The sequence below is a fragment of the Fukomys damarensis genome, unplaced genomic scaffold (assembly GCF_012274545.1).
Source record: "Fukomys damarensis isolate Sample0158 unplaced genomic scaffold, DMR_v1.0_HiC HiC_scaffold_8, whole genome shotgun sequence".
Lineage (NCBI taxonomy): Eukaryota > Metazoa > Chordata > Mammalia > Rodentia > Bathyergidae > Fukomys > Fukomys damarensis.
Genome location: NW_022900920.1, coordinates 19,926,157 through 19,951,671, shown reverse-complemented (window position 1 = coordinate 19,951,671; position 25,515 = coordinate 19,926,157). Strand labels below are relative to the sequence as shown.

At 44.7% G+C, this 25,515-nt stretch overlaps 1 long non-coding RNA gene across 1 annotated transcript in view; it reads left to right on the top strand.

Moving 5' to 3' along the window:
* The window catches only part of LOC104869348, a 31,160-nt gene extending 6,043 nt beyond the window's left edge, over positions 1-25,117 (top strand). The window contains exon 3 of the long non-coding RNA XR_782286.3: positions 24,402-25,117. This is a non-coding gene — a long non-coding RNA (uncharacterized LOC104869348). The remainder of the gene's footprint in view (positions 1-24,401) is intronic.
* Positions 25,118-25,515: the final 398 nt, after the last annotated feature.

The window sequence follows — 25,515 nt, the reverse complement described above, 5'->3', positions numbered from 1 at the left end:
TTTTTTTTTTTTTTTTTTTTTTTTTTTTTTTTGATGGTGGACCATGGCAGTCTTTCCTAGCTGCCTTTCCAGGGACCCTGTGAGTACTGGGAATAGGCAATAACTCTAACATTCAGGGAACAGTGAAAATCCCCATATTCAGCCCAAGTGCCAGAAGGGGATCTCTGGGGAGACAAATGGTTGGATGGCTGGTCCGGTAAACAAGGACTTTCGAGGACTCAAAGCCAGGCAGGCATCTTGGAGATTTTGCTTTTACCACAGTGTTTGAGTTTAAAATCCAGGAGCTCAAGTTCTTTGCAGCTGAAATTGATTCACACTTTCACACTGGCCATCTCCTCCTGCCTTGGAAAAGGCCAGGGGTGTTGGAGAGTGTTAGGGTAGTTGCAGAAAGAAAGCCAAACGACTCTCTTGGGCTAATTACAGCAGTAGAAAAAGCAGTCTCCATGTGTTTTGTGAACATTTCTCTATGCTTTTCCACGTGAGCCCTACTTGTAAAAAGCAAAACAAAACAACACACACACACACACACACACACACACACACACAGAAAAATCCTCCCATCCCACTGCCACTTGGAAAGGACGCATCTAGGAAAGGTTAGAAAGAAGGTAAAGCATGTGTTTGCCATCTTTCTGCCTGATATAGAAACCATATGCTTAAATATACTAGCAAACATACTTAATATAACACTCTCTTTTATTAAATGTGGTTTTATAAACGCTCTCCCCAGCCAGGGCACCTTCGCTGTGCTGGAGGCTGGAACTTGGCAAAATAATCTTCCTGCTGTTACATCTATTGATACACATTTTTTGAAAATGAGTCTCGGACCCTTGGAAAATAGACTGGTTCTGATTATTATTGCAAGAGGGAAGGGGCACACAAGGGCATCTTTTTTCCTCTGATAAATTAAAAGAACTGTAACGGGTGCTTTCTGCAACCTGTAAAGGGGCATAGCCATCTGTGACTCATTTAGCAGCTCCTTACAGAAGATTTATTTGATTAATTCAGTCAGAAGAGAGAGAATATGGATTTTTCCCCTTCTCAGAGCAGCACGTATACACTTGCACATGGACATATGCACCTATCCATGAGTAGATATCTTAGGAATGAAAAAACGACTAATCGTGTTATTGGAACTGGTGACTCTGGGGCCTTGGGGGTGAGATGGAGGGCTCCAGCCCTGCCGATGGGTGGGCCAGTTTCAGAATAGACTTAATATCCTCAGTCCCAGTGCTACCAAAGAGTGAGCTAGAGAATAATACTAGAACACTGGATCACTTGATTACTCATGATTGCTGGGTGTCAGGTGCTGGGTTGAGCTCTTGATATGATTATCTCATTGTATATCATGAGGAATTCCTCCAAGGAGGGACTGTTATTGTCCTCACCTAATAGACAGGGGCTACTCCATTCCCAGTGCACCACTGCTCAAAGTTCTTTTCACTTTTGCAGATGGTATTTTGCTTTCTCAGTCTCTCATGACTAAAGCCAGCAGAGGAAGGCTGCTTCTTGTCTTTCTCTCATGGTGAGTGACCAGGGAAGGGCTTATTCATGTTGGCTTCTCAGTGCTGGGTTGACCAGAGAAAGAAAATCTGTTAGTCTTTCCAGTCTGCCCCAGAACTAAGATCCCCTTACCTTGGTTGCTGGTAATGCCCATGGCCTGAAATCACAAGCAATTATCTGTAGATTGCTGTCACTTCCTGATGTATGGGAACAGTCCACATATAAGATCTGAACCCAAGAAGACTTAGATCTTATATCAATATCAGGAGTGGTGAATATATGGCAAGTAAATGTGCCCCTGCTGTCTCTCCCTTGCTCAGAGCAGACATTGCTAATCGACCCCAGCGCTCTTTCCTGCTAACCCTCAAAAGCTTCTCAACACAGCCCTCCAGGTAGCCTCTACCATCGGATCTGAACTGGCAAGGGGTTAGAAGCTTGGTGCTCTTCCTTCCAGTTCCATATTCCATTTTCTAGAGGGGAGAAATCAGCCGCAACACCCGTTAGGTGGTCAGCCCCACACCTTAGTTCTCTGTCTTTCCTGAGTCTTTCCAGTGTCATTCACATCCACATCAGCGAGGCTGGTCCAAGCCAGGACAGTGGATCATAAATAAGGCTGTGGAATTGCCAAGTCTCTGCTCCCCTCCCCAAATAGAATGTCACTGAAGCTGCTGGAAGGCTGGATAAAAGGCATCCTCTGAAAGACTGCAAAAGATTGAAGTCTCTTTGTTATTTTAAAATAATTTAACCCCCAAATCAGAACAGAGTGGCATGTCCTGAGCCCATATGTTACAGCCCAGGGTCTAAGATTCTAGAAGAAGTGGAAGAGAATTCTCTCCCTGGAGACACTGGGATCTGTAGATACCCCTACTCCCTCGCTCACAGGTCACAGGAAATGCCTGGATTCAAGGAGACAATGACTCGGTAGACTTACAGTACGAGGGTTCTTCTCTTACTGCCTCAGACTTCCCTGCTGGGTGGAGTTTCTCTGTAGAAAGAACAGGGTTGGAAGGGAAGGAGTCCTCATGCCCAGAATTGCCCCTTTAGCCTCTTTCTTTCTGGCCTGGCTTCTAGAATCTGAAGGTAACTGCTTCTCAGCCTGGGGTAACTGCTTTAATCCTTGTCCCCTAGTTCTACTGACTATCTGATTGGCAGAAAAAGCCTTTTCACAAAAGGGAAAACTTGAACCAGGGATTTGGTTCTGGGATACAGAGACTGAGTCTTAAAACTAGCGTATTTTGAAGATCAGCTGTCATCCTGTGGTGGTAGCAAGATTGCCTGTGGGCTCTCTGGGACAAGAATGTGTGGAACTTACCTCTCAGCACCTGGGTTGCCTGCGTTGCTCCTGGCTATTTCTAAGGAGGCCTGAAAACACTTTGTTTAAGCATGCCATCTTCAATTCTGTTTATACTCTGAATTTCCACTTTCTACAAAGAAAAGTTTGCTGACTGAATCCTGCTCTTGCCCAGTTCAGCCTCTTGAAAAGATCACAGATACTGAATTAGCAAAGTCCTAAAGAAAGAGGGTTTTACAGGGCTCAAAGAACACCCCTTAAAGAGTTTTGTTGGCCAAACATCATTTGTTGAATAAAGATGTTTATCTGTATTGCCCTGACTGAGAAGGGATTGGGCAGCCCACAGAAGGTAGAGGGGCTGGGTAATGAAAGGAAGTTCTCATTGCATTTTAAACTCCACTTATGCATAATGAGTGGGCTGAGGGGTATATGTGCTGCCTCTGAAGACCCTAATGAAAGGGAGGGATCAGGTGCCATTGAAGTCACAAACAAACTCAGGGGCCAGGCAGATATGCACTAGTTGTTTGACCTTGGGCACATTAGATAATGTATCTGGTGCTTCAGTGCCCTGTGAGAGGTGAGCATGATAGTGAAATAAGGTAATCGTAGCACTCACCTCCCAAGGTTGTGAGGATTAAATGAGGTAAAGCACTTGTGACAGGTTCTGGTACATGGTATCAAGAGAACAGGACTTCCCCAAACCCTCACCACCCTACATGTGAATAAAAGCTGAATATGGTATATCTATACAGAGAAATATTATTCACCCAGTAAAGCACTGATCCAACCCATGAAGTGGATGAACCTGGAAAATATTAAGTGAAAGAAGGCAGACACACATGGCCACATGTGTCGTTCTGCTTATGTGAAATGTCTAGAATAGGCAACTCCATGGAGATAAGAAGTAGACTAGGGGTTGTCAGGGGGAGGAGAAGGGAGAGAGGTGACAGCTAAAGGGCAGAGGGCTTCTCTTTGAGGTGTTGGAGGTATCTTCAAATTGACTTTGGTAATAATTGCCCATGTCTCCGTTTGCTAAAATCCACTGACTTATACTCTTTAAAAAGATGAGTAGGGCAGCATGTGACTATCTCGATAAAGCAATTTTAAGAAAGCATTGTCTTGTTTTTCTAAGAAGTGTGATTATAATAGCAGAGGATGATGGAAACTTTGAGAGTGCTTGTCCCACCCAGACATTCAGATGAGAAAAAAACCCTCACAAAACACATCAATGGTCCAAACTTGTCCTTAGTTTCTCATTTGCTAAGAGAGAAGGAAGTTCTTCCCTCAAAGCACTATGGGGAGGAAAAAATGAGATAATTCAGGGGCAACACATGGCACAGAGCTTGACATGGGCACTTGGAGATGGCAGTGAACATTGTCAGGATCCTGTTATGACTCCAGAATTCCATTCTGCAGGCATCTGGGGGACTTTCTGGCTGGAAAGAGAGGGAGTTGCAAGGGATGGAGCATGGAAACTGTAACTTTTGCAAATCAAGCCTATGCATCTGTGCAGGTCCTATGTTACAAACCATTTGCAGTTTTTAAAAGATGTTTTTAGTCACACTTTTCATAATGTTATGAACATATCTGTATCAAAATAGCATTATTATTTTTTAAAAACTGAGGTGTCTCTGATGAGAGGCTGATGCAAATTATGGTGGAAAAAAAGTCTTCTTGATCCCTACAAGGCACCCATGGGTGCTTTTAAGCAGTACTGTGATAATGAAGTATTTAAGAAGGACCATGTATGAAGGACACTGGACAGTCAAGGGCTCCCGCTGGAGCTGAATTCTTCTCTTACTAACTGTGCAACTTAAAGAAAAGGATTTCTCTAGACTTCAGTGTTTTCAACTATAAAATGAGAAGCAAAACACATCAGAGTCTCTGATAATGGCACCAATCTTATTGCTGGCCAAGTGAGCCAGACTAGGCTGTTTTGAAGGTCTCCCAGAGAATGAGACTTTTCCCTTTCTTCCCCAGCAGTCTTGTATTCTAGAATCCCAAGCAGAAATTCCTAGCAACATTGGCTAGAGAAGAACTGGTGGGGAGCTGTTACCTCCAGCTGACCCTACCAGATTCAAGTGTCAGCATGCTCCTTTCTTCCCTGGGGCAGGAGGTACTGGGTTGAACAGCATCCCACAAATCCATGTCTACCAGAACCTGTAGATACAACCTGACTTGGAAATTGAGTTTTTAGAAATGCTATCCAGGGCCAGAGATTTTGCTCAGTGGTTCCGCCACCTGCCTCACAAGCGCAAGGTCACCAGTTTGATCCCTGGTACCAAAAAAAGAAAATGTAATCCAGCTAGGATGAGATCATTATGGTGGTCCTTAATTCAATGACATGGGTCCTTCTAAGAGAAGGATGACATGGAAACAAAGACACACAAAGAGGAGAATGCCATTTGAAAAGGGAGGCAGATTGGTACGATGGTCCTGTGAGTCAAGGCACACTGGGGAGTGTGAGGGGCATGGGAGAGAGTCTCCTTCAGGATCTACAGAGGGAACCAGCCTTGATCTTAGACTTAGCCATGGACATACCAGCCCAGGGGTCCCTGGGCTGCAGGGTTAGTTGAGATTTTTCTGCAGGTTCCTGAGCATTTTTGCAATTTCTAATAGTCTAGAGGAGAGAGTGTAGATGCACCCAGCAAGATCACTTGGGTTGCTGGACGTGTCACCTTCCTTTGTGGTGGTCTGAAATGTTATCAGCTGGACATGGTGAAGTTAATTCTCCTGTGGTAGCCAGAGCTGTCCAAATGGCAGTAGGCAAGCGGTTAGTACCCAGTAAGTGCCTTTGCCCTGCAAACAGCCTTCCAAATGTAGAACCATGGTGTGTATGGGGGAGGGGGAGAGGGGAGCAAAATAATCAAAGGCGTTCTTGGAAAAAGAAAAGCCCTTTACTTAATTTACTAAGTATCTTTGGCTAGAACATCTTGCCACACCCTGTGTTGCTGGGAGCAGCACTGACACACAAGACACAGAAGGTCCCTGCTTCAGTGGAGCTGATGAATTCCCTGCAGAGACAGGCAGTTAATTGCAACACTAAAGTAACCTTATTATGCATTTAATAAATGGTAGTTATTAATTGGAAATAGTGCACACCAGAGAGCATGTGTGTGGACACCGTGGAGGGACAGCTGGGCAGAGGGATTCCTGGGGGAGGCCATGGAGCTGGGCTGGGCAATTGAAGGCATTTTCTCAGACAGCTCTTCCACCCTCTTTGCTGGCGTGGGACCTGGGGCAGGAAGAGGTCTTGGCAGGGCTGGGATCCCAGGCTTTTACCTTGCAGTCTGGGCTGGGATGTCCTCGACCTTCAAAGAGGCCAGGGCCCATCAGCAAAGCTACAGGAATGATAGGGGCAGCCTCCGCCCTGTGCACTTCTGTTCCTTGTTGCCTTGCCACCCCTGCTGGCTTTGATCTTAGTCCCACTAGGCTTGGCCTGGCTCTGAGGTCTCCTGCTGGGACGCCCCAGGATGGGTCTCCAACTCACAGGACTTGTTTCTTTCTGTATCACAGCCCAGATCTGGCCTCCTGCACATTGTGCAGTGGCAGCAGGGCCCCTCTGGGACTTAGGGGTGGGGGGCTGGAGAGGCAAAAGAAGAAGGTAACTTTGAGCCAGACTGGGGAGGTTTTTGCAGGCCAGGGGCAGCTCAGCAGATTCAGTTTTTGATGGGCAGTGAGGAGCCAACCCGCTCTGGCTTCTTGAGTGGCAGATGAAACCTAATAAGGGTGATCATAGGTAGCAGTCAGAAGGTCAGGCTTGGGATGGGAAGATCTAGACAAATTCCAGTTTAGGTCATTTTCTCCCCGAGAAACCATGATCAAATTCATTAGCCACTCTGCGCCTTGGCTTGCTCACCTTCACAGTGAGCCAGTAGAGTAGCCAATTCATTGCGTTGTGAGGAGGCTGCAGAGAGGTTATTTATGTAACCCACAGTCGCTCGCAACTGTGGTGGTCTTTGAGACTGATGGCTTGGCTGACTTGAGAGGACAGGAGCCAGTCCTCTGGAACCACGGCTGCCATGGGCCTTGGGAACCCCTTCCTGCCTTCTGCATGGGGGTCTCTACCTTCCTTTCCTTGCACCCATATTCTCCTTCCTCCCTGGTCCCCAGCCCTGTTGGGCTCTGATGACCTCAGAAGGTCTGCCAAAGTTGCTTCCTTCATTTTCCTGTCCCCCAGCCTCCTTCCGCTCCAGGTTCTCCTGCTTACAGCCACCCAGTGCATCTTAACAGCCCAGCTCAAAACCTTCCATGGATCGCGAGGACTACAGAGGAAATAGTTACCTGCTTAGACCTTATTTAAGATCCTCTGAAAACTGACCCTTGTCTTAACTTCTCAGCCTTCTGTGGGCCTGAAAAGACAAAACCTGAATTTGAATCTGGTTCTGCTGCACCTGAACTGTGAAACCTTGGGAAACACATGCAATGCTGTGCACCCTGGTGTTCCTATTTATAAACCAGAAAGGGCCATCCCTGCCTTGTCGACCTCATAGGGATGCTTGAGTATCTCATGAGTGGGATGTGTATGCTATGTGTAACCAGGAAAGCGGTTCACTCTTTTTGGACCACACAATGGCTTCTAGTCTCTACACTGGTCCATGTTGTCCCCTGTCCATGGTCTTGTCACCTCAGATTCCTTTGCTTGAGTGAGTGTATCATTTAGAGCTTGGATATACGCTGTCTTCTATGAAGCTGCCCTGTTTGCTATGCTGGAAGTGATCTCTTTCTCTGATTTCTGGGCTCATGCTGCTCACCCCACTCTCAGGCACAGCTTCCTTTGATGGGAGCTCCTGGAGGGCAGGATCAGCTCGGCTTCCACCCTGCAATAGGTGCTAGAGGAGCCCTTGCTCAAAGGAGGGTGAGGATGTGTATGGAGGATGAACTGGAGAGATCTCTGGTGCCCTGAAGCCATGGGAGGGTGGGATGGGCCATCAGTTAATGGCCTTAGGTGACTCCGTGTAATAGGCAGCCATTTCCAGTGTGTGGCTCCAATTTTCACCAACAGAATGGGCCCAAAATCTATATTAGAGTTTTAGGGGCAGAAATTTGGAGCCTGAGGAGGGGTTTATTAGGACCCTGTGATACACAGACCAAACACAGGCTTTTAAAAAATGGGTATGCATGAAGACATGGGAAGGGATCAGGAAAGTGGTTGCGGGGAGCAGAGAGTAAAAATGACCCAAATGCAATATGGATGTGTACCAGTTGCCTGTGATAAAATGCAATATATATTGTGGCAAAAGAGGGATTTTTAAAAAATGAAAGTAATTAAATTATTCTTATTCTCTGATACTCCTCCAAATGCCCTTTCCCAGTTTCCTTTGGAGACACGCAAGCTAGTTTTTTGTTTTTTTTTTGGTACCGGGGATTGAACTCGAACTCGGTTCCTTGCGCTTGCAAGGCAGGCCACTGAACCGCTGAGCTAAATCCCTGGCCCTAGGTTTTTAAATATTAGAGCAAAACAAAAGAAAGACCCAGAAGAAAACGTGTATGCCACATACGCCTTCCCTGGGGGTACAGGGGTGAGGGTGGGGGTGTGGTGTATCCCACAGCTGGCCCGGGAGTGGGGATGAGTTGGCTCCACACCCCACTCCTGAGGAGAAGTCCCTGGTTGTGCTCTCTGCAGGGAGGGGTGCCGGAAGTGGCTCCCAGTGACCTGAATTACATTCCACCAGCAGAAGCACCTACATAGGAAGGATCAAAAGCCCCTGGGGACGTCGTGCCCCATCTGCTCCCCTCCAGAGAGCAGGCCAGGCCTGTGCTCCCAGCAGTTCTCAGGGGATCTCTATCTCTTGGCCTGCACCCCTCCTCCCCATCGCCCACTTGTATTGTACGGCCATACATTCCTCAGGCCACACTGAATCCCAAGTATTTTAATGCCTGATATCTATCTCCCTATGGAGTTTTGTTTTATCATGAGGCCACTGGAAAGTTTTTGATATCTCTTTGAAACAGATGTCAGCAAAAGCTCCCAGCACAGATCAAGGGCAGGTTAAGGGCTTTGAGATGGGTCTGAATGTTCCTTTAACATCGTTCCATCTAATACCCAAATATACCTCAAGTCAGCACCCTGTTTTTATAGGAAGCTCTGAACCATATGTTTGGGACCTAATTAAGCATACAAATCAAGCCCTGGGATCAGGTGGCACTCTGTTTAAATGTCTTAACCTTTTATGATTATCTTAATTTAGAGAAAATTCAAAACACATTCAGAAATCTAAGAAAATGAACTAAGTAGGAATTTACAGGCCGGCTGCCTTTCTTGTTGTCCGGATCTTTTCCTTGCAGGCCTAGCCTGGGTACCTGGGGAAGTCCTGTGTCCTGGGCCCTTGTTTGGGTTCCCCAGGGTGCAGGGCTGAGCAGGGTCACACATGACTTTACCTCCCCAGCCCCAAACCCACCATCTCCCTGCTCCCAGAGGAAGGGGAAGAGAAGGGGGAGTTCTATACTGGGAAGGTTATCTTCACTTTTTAACAAAATCAGGCATGAAGTTAGTGTGTGAGAAATGATCCTGCTGCTCTTTCTGTTTTGGAGGGGACAGGGAAACCTCAGGGCAGAAGCTGAGAGGGGATTCATAGAGACACCTGGCTCCATTGTGGCTCTAGGCAGCTGGAGAGGAGACAGGAACAAGGAAGGCTCCCTCTTTTTGGATTCCAGGCTTATACCAGGGGTGGGAAGCAGGGGCTGCGGATCTGTCTTCTGTCTGCCTCAGACAGAGGAGATGCTTGATCCACAAGGAGTGTTGAAAATGCACGCACTTACTAAGTCAAAGTGGCTTATGGCAAGCTGTTATATAGTCTTTTAGCTGTTCATTTAACACATTTTCATTGAGCACCTGCTGTATGCCAAGCCTATTCTACACAGTCTGTACAAGGACATCAAACTGCCTCTGACACAGATGCCCAGTTAATGTAGAAGACTAGGCTGGGCCGGGCCTCACAAACCCTGTCTTCCAATGTCCTCAGGACAATGTAACTAACCCTCACAGTAAGGTCTGCAGACAAGCTACAGGTACAAATCTAATTTAAATTTCAGATAAACTCCTCCTCCTTCTTCATTTTTCTCTTCCACTTCCTCCTCCTTCTCCTTAACATTACTGGGGATTGAACCCAGGGACCACTAAGCTACAGACCCAGCCCTCTCTTTATTTTCTTTCATTTTGAGGCAGTGTTTCACCAACTTGCCTAAGCTGGCCTTGAACTTGGAATCCTCTTGTCTCAGTCTTGGGAGTAGGTGGCATTACAAGCATGCATCACCATACACTATTATTCTTTTTTACCCTAAGTATATATTCCAAATATTGCATGGCACATAATTATATTAAATACTTATTTGTTATGTATCTAAAGTTCAAATTCAATGGTATGTCCTGCTTTTCTATTGTTAAATCTTGCAACCTGGCTTTAGATAATGGTATAAGTCAATGACAGTGACATCTCAATGGTAGATGTTAAATTCTTTGGAGGAGGGCAACCGGGACGTAATCTTGGACCAGACCCCTTTGCCTATGTTACTTCACTTAGTCTTCAGCACAGCTCCATAAAATGGGCTCTGTTGCAGTCTTCATTTTGCCTGTGAGTGAACTGAGGCCCAGAGAGGTAAAGTGACTTGCCCACAGTTGCCCAGCTGGACTTAAAGCACAGCTTGATTGGACTTCAAAGCCTGGCCTTCCTTCCGTGGAGTCCTAGTGCTAAACTGATGGCTATCTTTCTAGTTCTTGTTTTCCAGCTTGCCTCAGTTTCTCTCAACTTCTTTCCCTTTTTTCCACAAATGTTCAAGGAGAGATTCACTCCTGTCAGATCAATGTCACTGCCATAATGAAAACCACCGCCCAGGCCCATGAAGGACGAGATCTGTGGGACCCTAATGAGAATGGTTCCGATTATGCAAAAAGCAACCTCATGGTTATTCTAATGTTACAAGTAAATATAAAACATTTAGAAATACTTGGCCTGGGCTTTTTTTTTTTTTTCAAGTACAGATGTCTGACTCTCTGCCAGTTTGTTATTAAAAATGCTACGGTGGTTTGGGTACAAAGATTGCTGTAAAAATAAAAGCCGATGCGCTCCGAATACTCATTTTGACTCTGTGGGGAACTGGGCTGTGGCGAGGGCACAGCAGATGGTGGCTAATGGTGGTGCTCATGTGGGAACCCCAACATCCACAGCTCGGGCACTGCCCTGCTTGGAACTGGCAGGGGCTTCCTGGGGCTCACTGGCTTCTGCTAACCCACTCCTCACTGTCGCCCTCTGCTCTGCTCAGCGGGCTTCTCCCCTAGCTCCACCTGGGTGTCAGCATTCATCCTTCATCCTCTGCTTCCCCTGACCAGCAACTCTGGCCAGGTTCCCCTCCTCCTGCGTTCAGCTGCAGTCTGTCACTTCATGCTGCCTATTTCCTTTAGTTCTGTGTAACTCTCTGAAATTATCTGAACTGCCTCTTCCACGAGAGAGTAAACCTCCGCAAGGTGGAACTCCATTCCTTTCTTTTAACTACACTGTCTCTGACAATTACAGCAATACTAGGTGCCTACTAGCTGCTCAATAAACATGTTAGACAAATAAATGAATCTACCGAAGCACCTCAGTCTTGCACCACATAGTCCCTTCTGGGGTCGTGAACCAGAAGGAAAGTTTTAACCAACTCATGGAAAACTGAAATTTGGAAAGATTATATAAAACTGTATAAGTGATAGTTTTGAGTCCAGCAGGAATTTCCAGGACAGCATTCTGAACTACAGCAAAGGAAAATCACCTAATTTTTATAGCATTTGCTCACATATACAAGGAAAAGTGTGAAAACAGAAGATCCAAGGGGTTCAAATGTATTGCCCTAACAGTCCTCCCATGCCAGGCAACAGTGCTGATGTGACTGGCCCAGTTTTGAGGGCAGTGAAGGAGAACACTCCTTAAGGCTTTGCTCCTTTGCTCAGCTTTGGAGGCTCCTCTCCACTTGCTTTGTTCCCCTTCCTGATCCCACCTCTTTTCATACAACCTCTTGCTAGCCTCAGATGGTTTGTCATGAGCTGCGGCCACGCTGCATCATGGAACCCCTTCTTTTTGTTGGGTGAATGCCTTTCCCTGTGCATGTCCAAAGCCTAATTACAAAGCTCACCCTCTCCCCATCGTGCATCACACCGACCCCTACCCAGAAGCCTCCTCTCTGTCCTCTGAACTCGATAAGCATTCTTTCATTTTCCACCCATCTTCCACCCGACTTCAAGCCTGTCTGTCTACAGGCTGCTTCTGGACAGGAACCAGGCCTCCTTTCTGTGTCCCACACTGCCCTGGCACAGTCATCTTTGTTGGTGAATGACTTTATGATGCTGCTCAGGACACACAGCCTCAAGTTGTTAGCTCTGGGCACTAATGGAGCAGTGTCAGGTGCCGGGGCTGATCAGAGGCTGTAACTTTACCTTCCCTGACCCAAGACGTGAAATAACGTGATGTCGGAGCTGCCATCTAATCCAATGTCCACATGACCCCATGAGACTTGATGAAAGGCCCAGTAGACCAAACATCCAGAAAACAGCCTGGATTTTCCCTGTTCTATTCAGATATTTTCCTGCTGGGTGGCCAAAAGCCTGAGACATCTGAATTCCTGGGCGCGCTACAAACCTCTGCCATTCCCAACTTTCTCAAATGTTTTCTTCCAAAACTTCATCCAAAAGACCAAAACAAAAAAAAAAAAGAAAACCAAAAAAACCCAAACATCTCTCCAAAAACTCAAGTGCTAACACTGAACACATGAGTTAGAGAGCCAGAGATCCAAGTGGAAACAAATACCCTGTTTTTGCCAGGTAAATGTTGTTAAATATGTGAGCATGGGAGTGTATTTACCTCAAGCCGGTTATTAACAGAGCCTGCCTCTCCCTGGAGTCCAACACCACTCACGAAAGGCAGTAACAGGGTTCGGACAGTCAAGTCGAGCACATATGAAGCCAAGGATCTTGGACCGAGGAGGTTTGGAAGTGTTCTGCAAGCAATGTGGTTTTAAAATGAAGCCCAGTGTAAGCTTTTGATCTATACAGAATAATATGTTCTCATGTGCAACGCTACTGAGCCGACAGGCTAAATTTAAACACTCTCCTCATGTACGAATCGGATTTATTACTTTGTTTTTAGAGACACATATCTTTTGAGCTTCTACATGTGTGACACGTGGAGAGGAGACACAGGAACCCTTGGCACTGTTTTTCAGGCTAACACCCAGGAGGGGTTTTGGAAGCAGTGAGACAACTATCCTATTTTCTTTTTAACTGTCATATTTTCATTGTGCAATGGATCATTGTTAGAGAGAAAGCTAGTCAAAATGCTTCTCCGAACTCAAGGAGGCTTGCAACAGGAGGAAACACTCCATCACTGGAAAGTGACACTAATGTATTCTATTAGATCTGCTTATCATGTTAAAGAGCGTATTAAAAGGAAATGTTTGGAAAGGGGATGCCACAATGTGGTGTGATGGATGGAGAATTCCTAATTTGGAAAAAATGTGCTAAGATGATATGATTGATGTGAGTGACCTATTTTATTTTATAAGCAAGTATGAGTTGCCTCGGGCCCATTGGTACACATATTTGGAAAAAGTTGTTTTTTTCCACATTAAGTTTTTATTAACATTTTCAAAGAGCAAAAACACCATAGAAGGATATAAGCTTCGACTTGTCAATGCAGATGTGTTGGTATTCATTTGTAGAGTAGAAATACCTCCTTGCTAGAAGGGTTTCTCAGCGAAGTAAGTTTCTTGCCAAGTGAACACCTGATGGGAAGAAGAAACAGGACTCCCTTTTCCCTGATAAAAAATGACAAGGAAGGGCATTTTTATTTAGAACACAAATGGATCTGCTATTTGTAAGTCGGGATCTCAGTCTTCCAGAATGGTTAACATCCCTGGAGCCGCCACAACTTTCCTGGTGCAGGCAGCAAAGGATCGAGGCTGAATTCATGAGTCTAGATCTTAGATGTGAAGGAAAGAGCTGGAGATCACCAGCATCCAGTGAAGCTCTTAGGTCTAGAAGTCAGGGGCTCTTGGGCTCATTCCAGGCAGCAGCATGATGAGGAGGGTCCTACAAAGCTGGGCAGCAGCTGACAGAAATATTCTGTTATCATTGAAAAAAAATGTTGCTAGTGAGCTTAAGAACCTAAGAAGTGCCTATGGGATATTGTTGAGGGAAGAAAGTAGGCTGTGAAGAAAAAAAATGTGCATTAAAAAGTGAAAGTGGGAAAATTAATAGTCACCTTGTCATAAAAGCCTAAGATTTCTGCTTGTCGTTGGACCTAGAAATTCCACTTCTAGAAATTTCTTGTAAAGAAATCATCATGAACAGTCACAAGAATTTAGCTAACGAGATGTTTGCTACAGAATTATTTACAATATTACAAGATGGACTCAACCTAAATATATGAAGTTAGGGGACTGCTTAAATAAACTACACATTTAATGCAGCTATTAAAATGATAATGTAGAAGAATGTAGAAAATGTTTATAATGTATTAAGTAGAAAAAGTGGGAAATAAAACTGTGCATTTTATGATGCTCTTGAAAAATTATATATATATGTATTCTGGCACAGCAGACATGTATAAATGCATATATTATACTATTTTAACTGTATATGTATGTATTTGAACATTTCAAAATGTTAGGAGTGACTTTCTGAAGAGTAAATTTTTTTTTATACCAGCCATCGAACTTAGGACTTTGTGCTTGCAAGGCAGGCATGGTGCCACTGAGCTAAATCCCTGGCCCATAAGTTTTTTACGGGTACTTTTTGTTTCTTTCCTTCTGTATACTTTCAGTTTTCTACACAAGACATGCTTTATTTTGCTAATAAGTAATGCAGTTATTAAATAGCAAATCCAAGAGATGTAGCTGATTACTTAATAGAAACAATAAGTGAATTCACAAGGATTCCTAGACATAAACTAGTTTTCCTATATAACACCAATAATAATTTAGAAATATAAAGTGAAAAGTTATCTCATTTGCTATAGCAAAAACAAAGCATAAATCACCCCAAACTGAAAATACAATGACTTATTCATGCAAGGAATATCTAAGATCTATTTAGAATCAAATAAGAAAGTATACTAAAGAAGTACTAGGTAAATTACTGTATTTCTGGTAACTAAATATTGTGAAAGTTTCAATTCTCTCCCAGATTAATGTGTAAATTTTACACAGTTCCAATAAAATTTCTAATTAAAATAACTTGCAAGTTGATGCTAAACATTGTCTCAGAGGAGGCTTGTATTGTTGGATTTTAAAAGATATTACAAAGTGACAGAATCAAGCAGTAAGTAATATAGGAATATGAAATATATTACTAAATAAAACAGAATGTAGAATAGAATAAAATAAATCAATGGAATAAAATAAAGTAGGTATTTTTATTTCACGTCACATTCAAAGAGTAAAATTCCAAATATGTTAAAGATACACATATTGTTAAAAATTATAAAAGTTAAAAGGCTAAAGCATGATTTCATAATCTTGAGAATGAAAGGCTTTTCTTGAAAAAGGATAAATCCCAGAATCCATAAAGAAAAAAACAATTTTGCCTCCATAAATGCTTAAATACATGTATGGAAAACACATGCTATAAACAAAGGATGAATGGGAAAATGCAACTTGTTTGACAAGCGATAGTAGAAGAGCTTTATTATATAAAGTGCTATTTTGAGATAAGAAAAAAAAGAAAAGACTATCCTGTGCACAAGGGCCTGGATTCGATCCCCAGCACCGCAAAACAAGACAAGCTGGTAAAGACCATCAGTCACATAGAAAAATTGGGAGGACACAAGTAAACTTTTTACGGAAAAACCACAAATAATTCCTAAGCATACTAATGATCAGTAAATTTATTTTACTCACCACTCTCCAAGGTTTAAAAAGGAACAATAATGTTCAACACAGGTAAGGGGGAAAACTTTTGGTGTAGTGCTTTCACTTCAGGGAATTTATCCAGGGTAAGGACTCACCCTATGGGCCAGAGGAGGCGCTTGAAGGACTGAGCCAGAACTGTACACTGCTAAAAGGGAAGTCCGAGGTATACTGACGTGTGAAGCCCAAGAACACTGAAACTCTGTGACCCTGGATTTCTGCTTAAGGGCATCTAGAGTTACTCATAGACTTAGGATAATGTTTTCAATGGACTAGGCAGTAGAGAACACCTTCATTTTGATTTTTATCCCTCTTCTGTCATATTTCATTTTTTTATGATCATGTACCACTTTTATAACCAAAACACAACACACGTCCAACAGTTTGCCCTGACAGACAGGTGGGGTGACTTGCCCAAGGCTGGCAGCAGTGAGAATGAGAAGGAGCTAGTGTCTTGATGCGTAGGTTCCTGGTGCCCCCTATAAGTCCCTTCTTCCTCTGAGGAGCCCATAGGACCAGGGCATGGCTGCCTTGCCAGAGTGGCCCACAGGCACCCTGAAAATGCCCCTGGGGCAGCCACCTGTCAGTTGAAGATCACTCCAGCCACTGGGCACTGAAGGCTGGGAGGAGCCCATATTCAAGTTGTTGGTTTCCTGGGCTTCCAGTGGGCACCTGCTGTTTGCTGCCTCTGGACAGTCGGCCCCGCTGGCCATCAGTGGTAAGCAGGCCAGGCACTCTGTCCTGCCTCTCCGACTGCTCCTGCACTCATGTATATGTTCATGGGGAGGATCTTAGGGGGCTGGGCATGAGTGGGGCGTGAAGAGAGGAGGAAGAAGGAAGACAAGAGTTCTTCAAAGTCTACAACATCAGCTTATATTTGAAAGTGCCTTATGATACTTTTCCATCCCCTACCTCGGTAACCTTTAAGAATCATCCCCTGAGAGGAACAGTGTAATTGTTATTATTCCTGTTGTGTACAAGGAGAAACTGAGGCTCAGAAGCTTGAGCTATTTGCTTGGTCACAAAGCCAGGGAATGTGGATTAGAAGTTAGGGTTGGGGATTTAGCTCAGTGGTGCCACTGCCTGCTTTGCAAGTGCACGATCCCGAGTTCAATCCTCAGTACAAATAATAATAAATAAATAAATAAATAAATAAATAAATAAATAAATAAGAAGTTGGACCTTGTCTGGTGCTGCCCCTTGTCTTCTCTTCTGGGTAAACAGCCACTCTAACCATGAATGCCCTATGAGCATGGTCTGTGAGCCCGATGCTTCACTGAGTTACACCTGTGTTCCCACAATCTAGCCAAGTGCCTGGCACACAGTAAGTGCTCAATAAAAGTTTGCTGAATCACTGGACTGACCCAAAGGACTATGAGCCCTATCTCCAGCCCTCTTAGAGTTGCTGTCCCAAGCTGAGACTCTTTCTTTTTTTCCTGCTGTGATGGGATGTGAGGTAGTCTCTCAAGACCTGAAGCTCCGACCCCTGCCCCACATGGTGAGTGCCTCTGCAGGCTTTATTTTCAGAACTCAGGGACTGAAGGACCAGAGGCCACTGTTACCCAAGAGATACAGAAGCGGAGACTGGGGAGAAGTGGAGGAGGCTCCTTATATATCTATTCTGAGTCTATCTTTCTAGCAATTTTTCCAGCTGTAATGCCCCCAATTCTTTGGCTCTGCCACGAGCAGCTCCTTAAGGCCAGGATTCTTGCTTCTTGTTCCTGTCCCCAGCACATGGCAGGTGCATGTGAATGAATGTATAGGACGGTGACTTCCCATCACAATGTGTCACAATAGAATCAGAAGTTTAGGACCAGAAATGACATTGTAAGTCGTACCGTGTGTAAGTCTTCTTTGGAGACCCAGAAACAGCAGAGACTTACCCAAGGTCACAGAGAGAGACAGCGGTAGGAAGCATGAGCTGGCTTTCGGAGATCAAGACATCCAAAGCTAATGGCAGCTAGCTTGGCTTGGTTCAGAAACCAGGGGGACCGTGCTGGGAACTGCCCACCCATGGGAAGCCCCACATTGACTGTCCCAGAAACTCAGTCATCGATGGGTGGGGCCCGATGCTCTTATAATGAAGTCATATCTATCACAAAGAGCCCGGAGGCAACGTAACTGCAAAATAATTACATGTGTCTCAGAACTGGGTGAGCGAGAGTTTCTATCCAACATCCCATGATGCTCTTAAAAAAGGTTTCATTATAAACTGCAGGTGGGGTGGGGAGAGGCAAGATTTCCAAGCCAGGATATCATGTTTTAATTCCACCTTTTATGTTTTGGCATCAACCCATCCCTGTGTCTGTATCGCGGTATAGACATAATAAAGCAACGTTAAAAGAGATTAGAAGACTAAGAATTGTCATCTGTAATCATATTGCTATAATGGTGCTCACAAGCATGTGTCTCCTTGTTTAATTACACAAACAGTGCATGAATGCACCGCCATTGTCAGCAATTAATCAGGATTATGCAGTATGATTCATGTAAGTGCCTAGTCCACTCCAAATGCTCCATCCCCTTCCTCTTCCCTGCAGTAATACAGTGGTCAGCTTAGTATCTTTCCAGAACTTTTCCCTGAGTTGATATCTGAGTATGACATGTAACTATATATTTCCGTGTGAATGCACAGACGCACAAACAAGTAATGTTTATTTTAAACATTAACGGGATCACATTATGTGTTGCTCTAGACCTTGCTAATTTTTCTCATTTAATCGGTCTTAAAGATCTTTCCATGATACTACAGAGAACCACTTCTTCATACACAGCTGCACAGTTTTCTATAGTATGGAAACATCCTATTTTTTAAAAAACAGTACCCATTGAATGGACATTTAGTTTGCTATCAACTCTTCAGTATTCTAAACAGTGACTATATATAGCATTGTTAAGCCGTATGCTCTCTATCTCTCTCTCATAGCTGCTCAATTATTTTATTTTGGCCATGTCAACTGATGATCCTATGGAGGAATGTTAGCTCCATGAGAAAGAAATTTTGTATTTTTTCCTCTTCTGTATCCACAGTATCCATAACAGCCTAGGTCAGTATGTGTGCAGAAGAAATACTTGTTGAATGACTAATTGACCTGTAAGGGAAAACATAACTACAAATCATTTTAGGAACGAATGCTTGTCTGACTTAACAAAGACACTGTGACCCCTGATCACATTCGATCCTCAGAATTACTTGCAAGGTCAAAAATCTGCCTGTGTCTTCAGAGAGTTGACTTAACCTCTCTGAGCCTCAATTTTTAGATCTGTAAAACAAGGATGTGCATATTTCCCTTTGAAGGGTTTTGTGACAATTGAATGCGATGGTCCATGTAAAGTGCCTGATACACAGCAAGCACGCAATAACCTGATCATTCATTCTCCTTTGTCCTTTTCTCAGTATCTTCTTTCCACTTGCCCAGAGTCAATCATCCCTTTCCCACCTGCCATATTTTGCTGCCCACTAATTACTGAAACACCTCACTGTTTTCCCTAAAACATCTTCTGGCAGACTTAAGTTTCTCCTTATGTGGGGAGTTTCTTGTGAAGAAACACAGCAAATACTTGCTTGCCTTTCATTGTTTAAATATATTGGCATCTTTTTCCTGTGAATTTTGTTTGAACACTTATCACACTAAATAACTGTTAGCTGTGTAGTTCCCAAGCTAGTTTCTGAGGCAAGGGACAATGATTGGTTATATTTGTTAACTGCAAGTCAATTACAAATTTCCTTATACATAAATGGTAAATGCCCAGGATCAGCAGAATGGATCAATGCTCCAAATACTGGAAAAATCTGATTTTAAATACTTAACAGAACTTTTGAGGGCACAAGCCTCCTGACACACCCAGCTTTCGGACTGTACCCAGCCACGCTGAGCCAGCCCCACTGTCCAGAGTCAGCTGGAGGGAGGAGATGGCCTTTTCTTTCTTCCCAGTATTGGGACTATGCTTTTATTGTCCTCACTCCTCAGGCAAACCTACTTCTGGCAGTCTTTCTGCTAGGTCTACGTGCCTTATAAATTTTCTTTCCTTTACCCTTTGGAATTGCAAGTCTTGCCCACCTCTATTCCTTCAAATAACTTGAAAGTCAAAAACCCTCAACTCACCCCAGAAGTGGCCAAGAGGTTAAGCTGCAGTGCTGTCTTAGCAGGAAAAGAAAGACCGCCTCTTTCACAATGCCCATTAGATTTTATTACATTCACCTATGTACACGGTGTCTTCCTCTACTAGAGAGTGAGCTGCCTGAAGGGTGATATTGTGGGATTTTCCAGTTTTGAATCCCCAATTTTAAGAATACGTAGAATAAACAGGTAGGGGTGTTGTGTGTGGGGGGTGGGTATTCCTTTTCTCTCTCTCTTTTTCATGGAATGCAATCATATAACTCAATATAGTTATGTTCCTACCAAGCTTAAAATTGTATATTTTATGAGTAGGCATTTAATAGGTATTTTAGGCAGGCTCTTAAGTACCCTTTATAACACTGTTTTTATGAGGAATGGCATTCTGAATGCCAGATAGTGAATTGAAGGAAACTTTAGAAACCTGTCTGCAAGTTAAGGCCTCTACGTTGCTTCCTGACTGAGCACAGATACTTGTTGGGTGCTGACAGAGCCCCTCTAACCCCCCCAAATGCAGCGCCTCACTTTGCACACATCAGGATATCAGTGGAGGAGGAGGAAGTCTGGCCAATGGTGGGTCCCAGCAGGACCCTAAGATGGTGTTACCTTCTTGGGTATAACGGCTGAGACGGAGGGCACAGCTGGCGGGTCCTCCTTTCCGTGACACTCCAGGTACCGTGAGCCTGGCTAAGCTCAGCATCTTATGCTTTTAGCCCAGTCTTTTGCTTCTCCCTGGCCTCTCCAGTTTGGTCTTTTCCACAATATTTTTTCAGGAGTCTTTCTTTATTCCTTTATTAAGGTATAAAGACTTACAGTAAAATAAAAGGGCCAATGTTCAACAAGTCTTGGCAATTGCCTACATTTATGTTATTTCTACTCAAAGCAAAATATAGAATATTTCTAGCTCCCCAGAAAGTTCCCTTGTGGCCCTTTGCAGTCAAGCCCCCCTTTCTGAATTTCATATCCATGGATTAATTTTTCCTGCTATGAACTTCATACAAGTAGAAGTGTATAGCCTGTCCCTTTCTTTCTTTTCTTTTTTATTCCCTAGAATCAGTAACAAAAATGTGTAGACACAATCTAATTTTTTTTTCTCTACTGACATGTCAAAAGTGAACATCCCAAAATGTTTGGCAGGGGCCTCTGAGTTAGAGGGAATTGGGGTCATGGTTACTGACTTCTTTACACATTCTGGTATCCTATTAAAATATACATATAATTTTTAAACAATGAAGGGGAAAATTTTTAACGGGGAGGAGGGAAACAGCTCCCGGGGAGTGACTAAGCGAGGGGCAGAATGGGCCCAGAGAGGGATGCTGGACCTTCCAAAGGTGGGATGCATTCTTCCTTGGAAGGCTCCTGATGGCAGTGGTAGGTGGTGGTGGGGCCTGGTGGGCCACCAAGTGATCAGAGGCCTCTCTCACCATTTCTCATCTGGATTCTTGAGTAACTCTTTGAACAGGGAACCATTTGTTCAATGGATGCTTCCAACCTCAAACTCTGTATATATTATCAGAGAGAAAACAATATCTAAGTTGATTAAAAATACCATGAAAGTCACTAAAGGACGTGTGCACACACGCGCACGTGCACACACACACACATCATTTTAAACCCTTGATGACACGTTTGAGTTTTAGTGGAATGTGTAAGGCAAACGTTAACAGAACAGCACAAACAAGTGCAGGTACAAAGCTACATGCTCTAGTTTCCGAGTATCATCGGCTGCAGATAAAGGGTACATTTCTGTTTTCTTGCTGGCCTGTGGTACAGATGGGTATGCACATGGGGAAGGAATGCAGATAAGAGAGGCATAGGTGCAGAGGAAGTTTGCAATCCTAAAACAAGATTTGTAGGAACAAACACTCAACATGAAAAAGAGAAAACAACACAGCAATCTCAAAAAGAACCCAAGACCGAGCTCCACTGGCTAAGTGGTCCCATATGTGGTAATCTCAATGCTGGGAGGCTTGAAATGGGGAGGCTGGGTGGTGCCAGGGCTCTGTGCAAGCTAGCTAGGCAGTGGGCAATTGTGCAGCCTTGTTTAGCCCATTCCCAACTCTTTAAAATGGGACTGTAAGAGCAATGTCTGCTTCCTAGTGACAGTGGGAGAGTGACTGAAGGGAGGTGTGAGCAGGCACTTTGTAAACCACAGGAGCTATCGTATGCTGACTGTTTACCACCTCTTCTGGACCCGGGATAGCTGCTCCAAAGAGGATGTAGAGGTTAAGGGCCTGCATGCTATAATCACTGCTTTCATTTTGTGAGTGGGAGACTAAAAAGAGAAGTGTTGACTCTCTCCTTCTGTGGGTCTTTACTTTCCCACTGGGGAAAGGGAGCATTCTGATCACACACACACACACACACACACACACATACACACCCATACACACCCACACACAAATAATAATAATAATTAGAGGGGAAGGGAGGAAAGAAAAGCTGCTGGAGTCTTACAGACCTGAGTTGGAATCCTGACTTTCTCCTCTGCTGCCTGTCTGTGTGACCTTGGGTGAATTCCTTAATAACCCAGAGGCTCAGTTGTCTCACATGGAAAATGGAAATGGCCCTTAATGGATTCAATGGATTACTTCAATGGATTGCTAGGAGGCCTGGATGAGATAAATCCTTGTAATAGGTGCTTAGCACAGTACCCAAGACTGGAGCCATCAGTGATGCGAATGGATTACATCTCATGTGAACTGCACTGGCAGCAGATGAGAAATGAAATAAATCCTATCTTCTTCTAGGCACACCTGAGCACCTGTCTTTTAAACTGAGGTCAGAGGACACAAAGCAAGGCACAGAAATAGGGAACTGCTCTGTTTACATCATTGGAATAAAGGTTTCCAACCACAGAGGACATGGACAAGATGGATAACCTGGATAGAGAAGAGGCTACAGGTGGGCCAGGTGTACTCAAGCCTGTCGGGCAGTGATCCACACCCACATGGTTGACACTGTTATCCATCCACTCCTTATCTGGAAGGCTTGGCCCCATGTGCATGTTCAGAGTCCTCCCCACATAGCCATGCCCAGAGACTTTAGTCGTACATATGGAGCAGGACTTGGTTGGTTTGTTTTTAGAACATTTTCTTCCATCTTTTTACCTTGTCCCTGTTTCAAGCCCGTGAACCCCTTCAGGGACAGAGCAGGAGGGACACAGCTGCCACTCCTGCATGTCCTTAGGAACCTTTCCCCAAGCTTGGGGACTGAGCAGGTCAGATCTAGGACCTGGCTCCCTTGAATGCTGAGTTTTGCTGGAAACGGGGACTCAGAGCTGACTAGTCTGGGTTCCAGCCAGCTCTCGTCACTTTCCTTGTACAGAGATGTTCACAAGGTGAGCACTGAGAGTGGGAGGGGTGCTCTTAAGGAAGAAGCGACATCACACCCTGCCAGTCTCTCCCTGTCTTCCTCCTCGGTGGAGTCCTCTCCCTCGCACCTTCCACCTCAGTTTCCCTTCCCAACACCAAGACCTCTCTCTCTCTCTCTCTGAATCAGCTCTCTCCAGTTTGTACTGTAAGGTTAGTTCATGTTGCTCATTTCTGATGCTTTCGTTGGCTGTACCTGACTCCCTCTCCCTTTGTTTTTCCTTCTTCCTTTTCCCTCCTTACACTGAAACTCTCCCTTGGTTCCGTCCTTTCCAAGGGGTAATACCTTGCATATCTGAAACTTGAGTGTTTGTTTGAGTGTTTGTTTTTTCTGTCCCACATGGCCCCTGCCCACCGGCAGAAGGTAGAACTCTCGACTGCCTGGGTGCGACAGATTCAGCTCATAATCCATGTGAAAAGCAGGCTGTAGTAAAGACCATCTGACCTGTGAGTCAGGACCATGTTTTCCTGGCTAAGGCTCTGAAGGGCTGCAGGAGTGCTTGCTCCTCCACCGGCTGGGCACTAGGAGCCTGGGAGTTTGTGGTCTGGAGCCCAGAAACCGGGTGAGAGGCCTCCGCTGCTCTCCCAGATGCCTCAGTTGAGCATGTGCCACACTCTCCAAAGTCATTTTTAATTCATGACATCAGTTTAGGAACCTTCTGAACCTCTAAACAACTGCTCTCAAAACCAAAACTACCACAAGAGCACAGAAGGGAGGCAGCCTCTGGGTCCAGAACAGCCTCTCCTCAGTCCCCAGGGACAGGGTATTTGGAAAACCATTTTCCAGAGGGGACCTGCTGTTCCCCGTGGCAAAGTCACCCTTGCCTCGCTTTTTTCTAGAGCTGAAATCAGATCCTATAGTATTTGTTATAAAGATGTAGCTGGTCACAAAGTGGTTTTCATTAGGACTTTATAAAGTTACAATAAAACAATAAAATATGTACTTGAAGGGACTGTAAAGGCTTCCCAAAGACCTACACACTCACACACACACACACACACACACACACACACACACACTAAATATAAATCTCCAGATTGTACACAGGATATACAATGTTTAATAAAACATGTTAAATAAATAACAATAATGTAAACGTTCACAGAGGAGCTAAATATTAAACATGAAACACTGTATAATGAAACTATACAATCCAAATTATATGTTAAACAGCATGTAATACAAACGGATCATTTTATGCATTACATACATGAAATGAAATCTCCTTCTTTTGAAAGGTCCAAGCTACTGTCCTGGAATGCCAACTAGTACCTGCTGCCCCAAAGGAAGGAGAGAAGCACCCCATGATCCCTGGTCTCCCAAAGCTGATGATGCACTCCCAGCCCTCGCTCCATCCAGCCTTCTCCCCACCTGACAGATGTCTTGGAGGTGAAGGAAAAGATCCCAAAAGATGAATTCCTTATTGGGGTCACGGAGTTAACATTATCTCTTCCAGGTTGGACTCCAAGTGGGGGTGGATGCAGTTGTCATAAATGACACAAGGGCACACTCCTGGACATCACTGCAAGCCCTGGGTTTGGGGCCTTTGGTCCCCTGCCCTGGAGCCTCTGGATTCTGTCTCAGCCACCTAAAACAATGCAACACGCCATTTTCCACGCAGGCATTTAGAGGCCATTTGAAAATGGAAACGGATCTTCGGATGCGTTTGCAAGGCCCTCTACAGCTGCAGAAGGGCTGGAAGGGGGCGGTTCAGAACAGGGTAAAAAGGCACAGTCAGAAATTTGATATTAACCTCGCTTTTGCAAATAAAGCAGCTTCACGATCATTGCTGCACGCGCGCGTTCAATCTTCCCAGGCTGAGAAAAGCAGAGAAACAGTTTTGACAGAAACATTACCCTGAAGGCCGACCCTGTTTAAAAGGGGGAAAACGTCTCAGGGTTCGATGTTGTCTTACTGGCAACCCGAAAACAGTACGTGAGAATTCGTTTTTCTCCTACGACCTAGAAGAAGAAACTCCGTCTCATGTGGAAGATGGGACTGTGTGTTACAAGAGGGCTAGGCGTTTTGTTTTGTTTTATGGGCATAAGCTGCACACCTCTTTGCAGCGGCCCCAAGACCCGGAGGCCGTCCTACGACCCACAGCTCCTAGGTCCGAGGCCCAGGCGCCAGCCCACGCCAGCTCCCTGTTCTTGGCCCCAGGCGCGCCGCCGCGCGAGCAGCTTTTATTTGCCATCTCTTTAACTCTCCATTTCTGGTTCTCTTCCCTTGGAGCGCCCTGCCGCGGAGAGTTAGACGAGCCCTGTTGTCTGCGGGCTCTCACCTCAGAGTCAATATTATCTCAGATGGGCACAATAGACTGGAATGAAAAGCTAATATTGAACCAATGCGGTC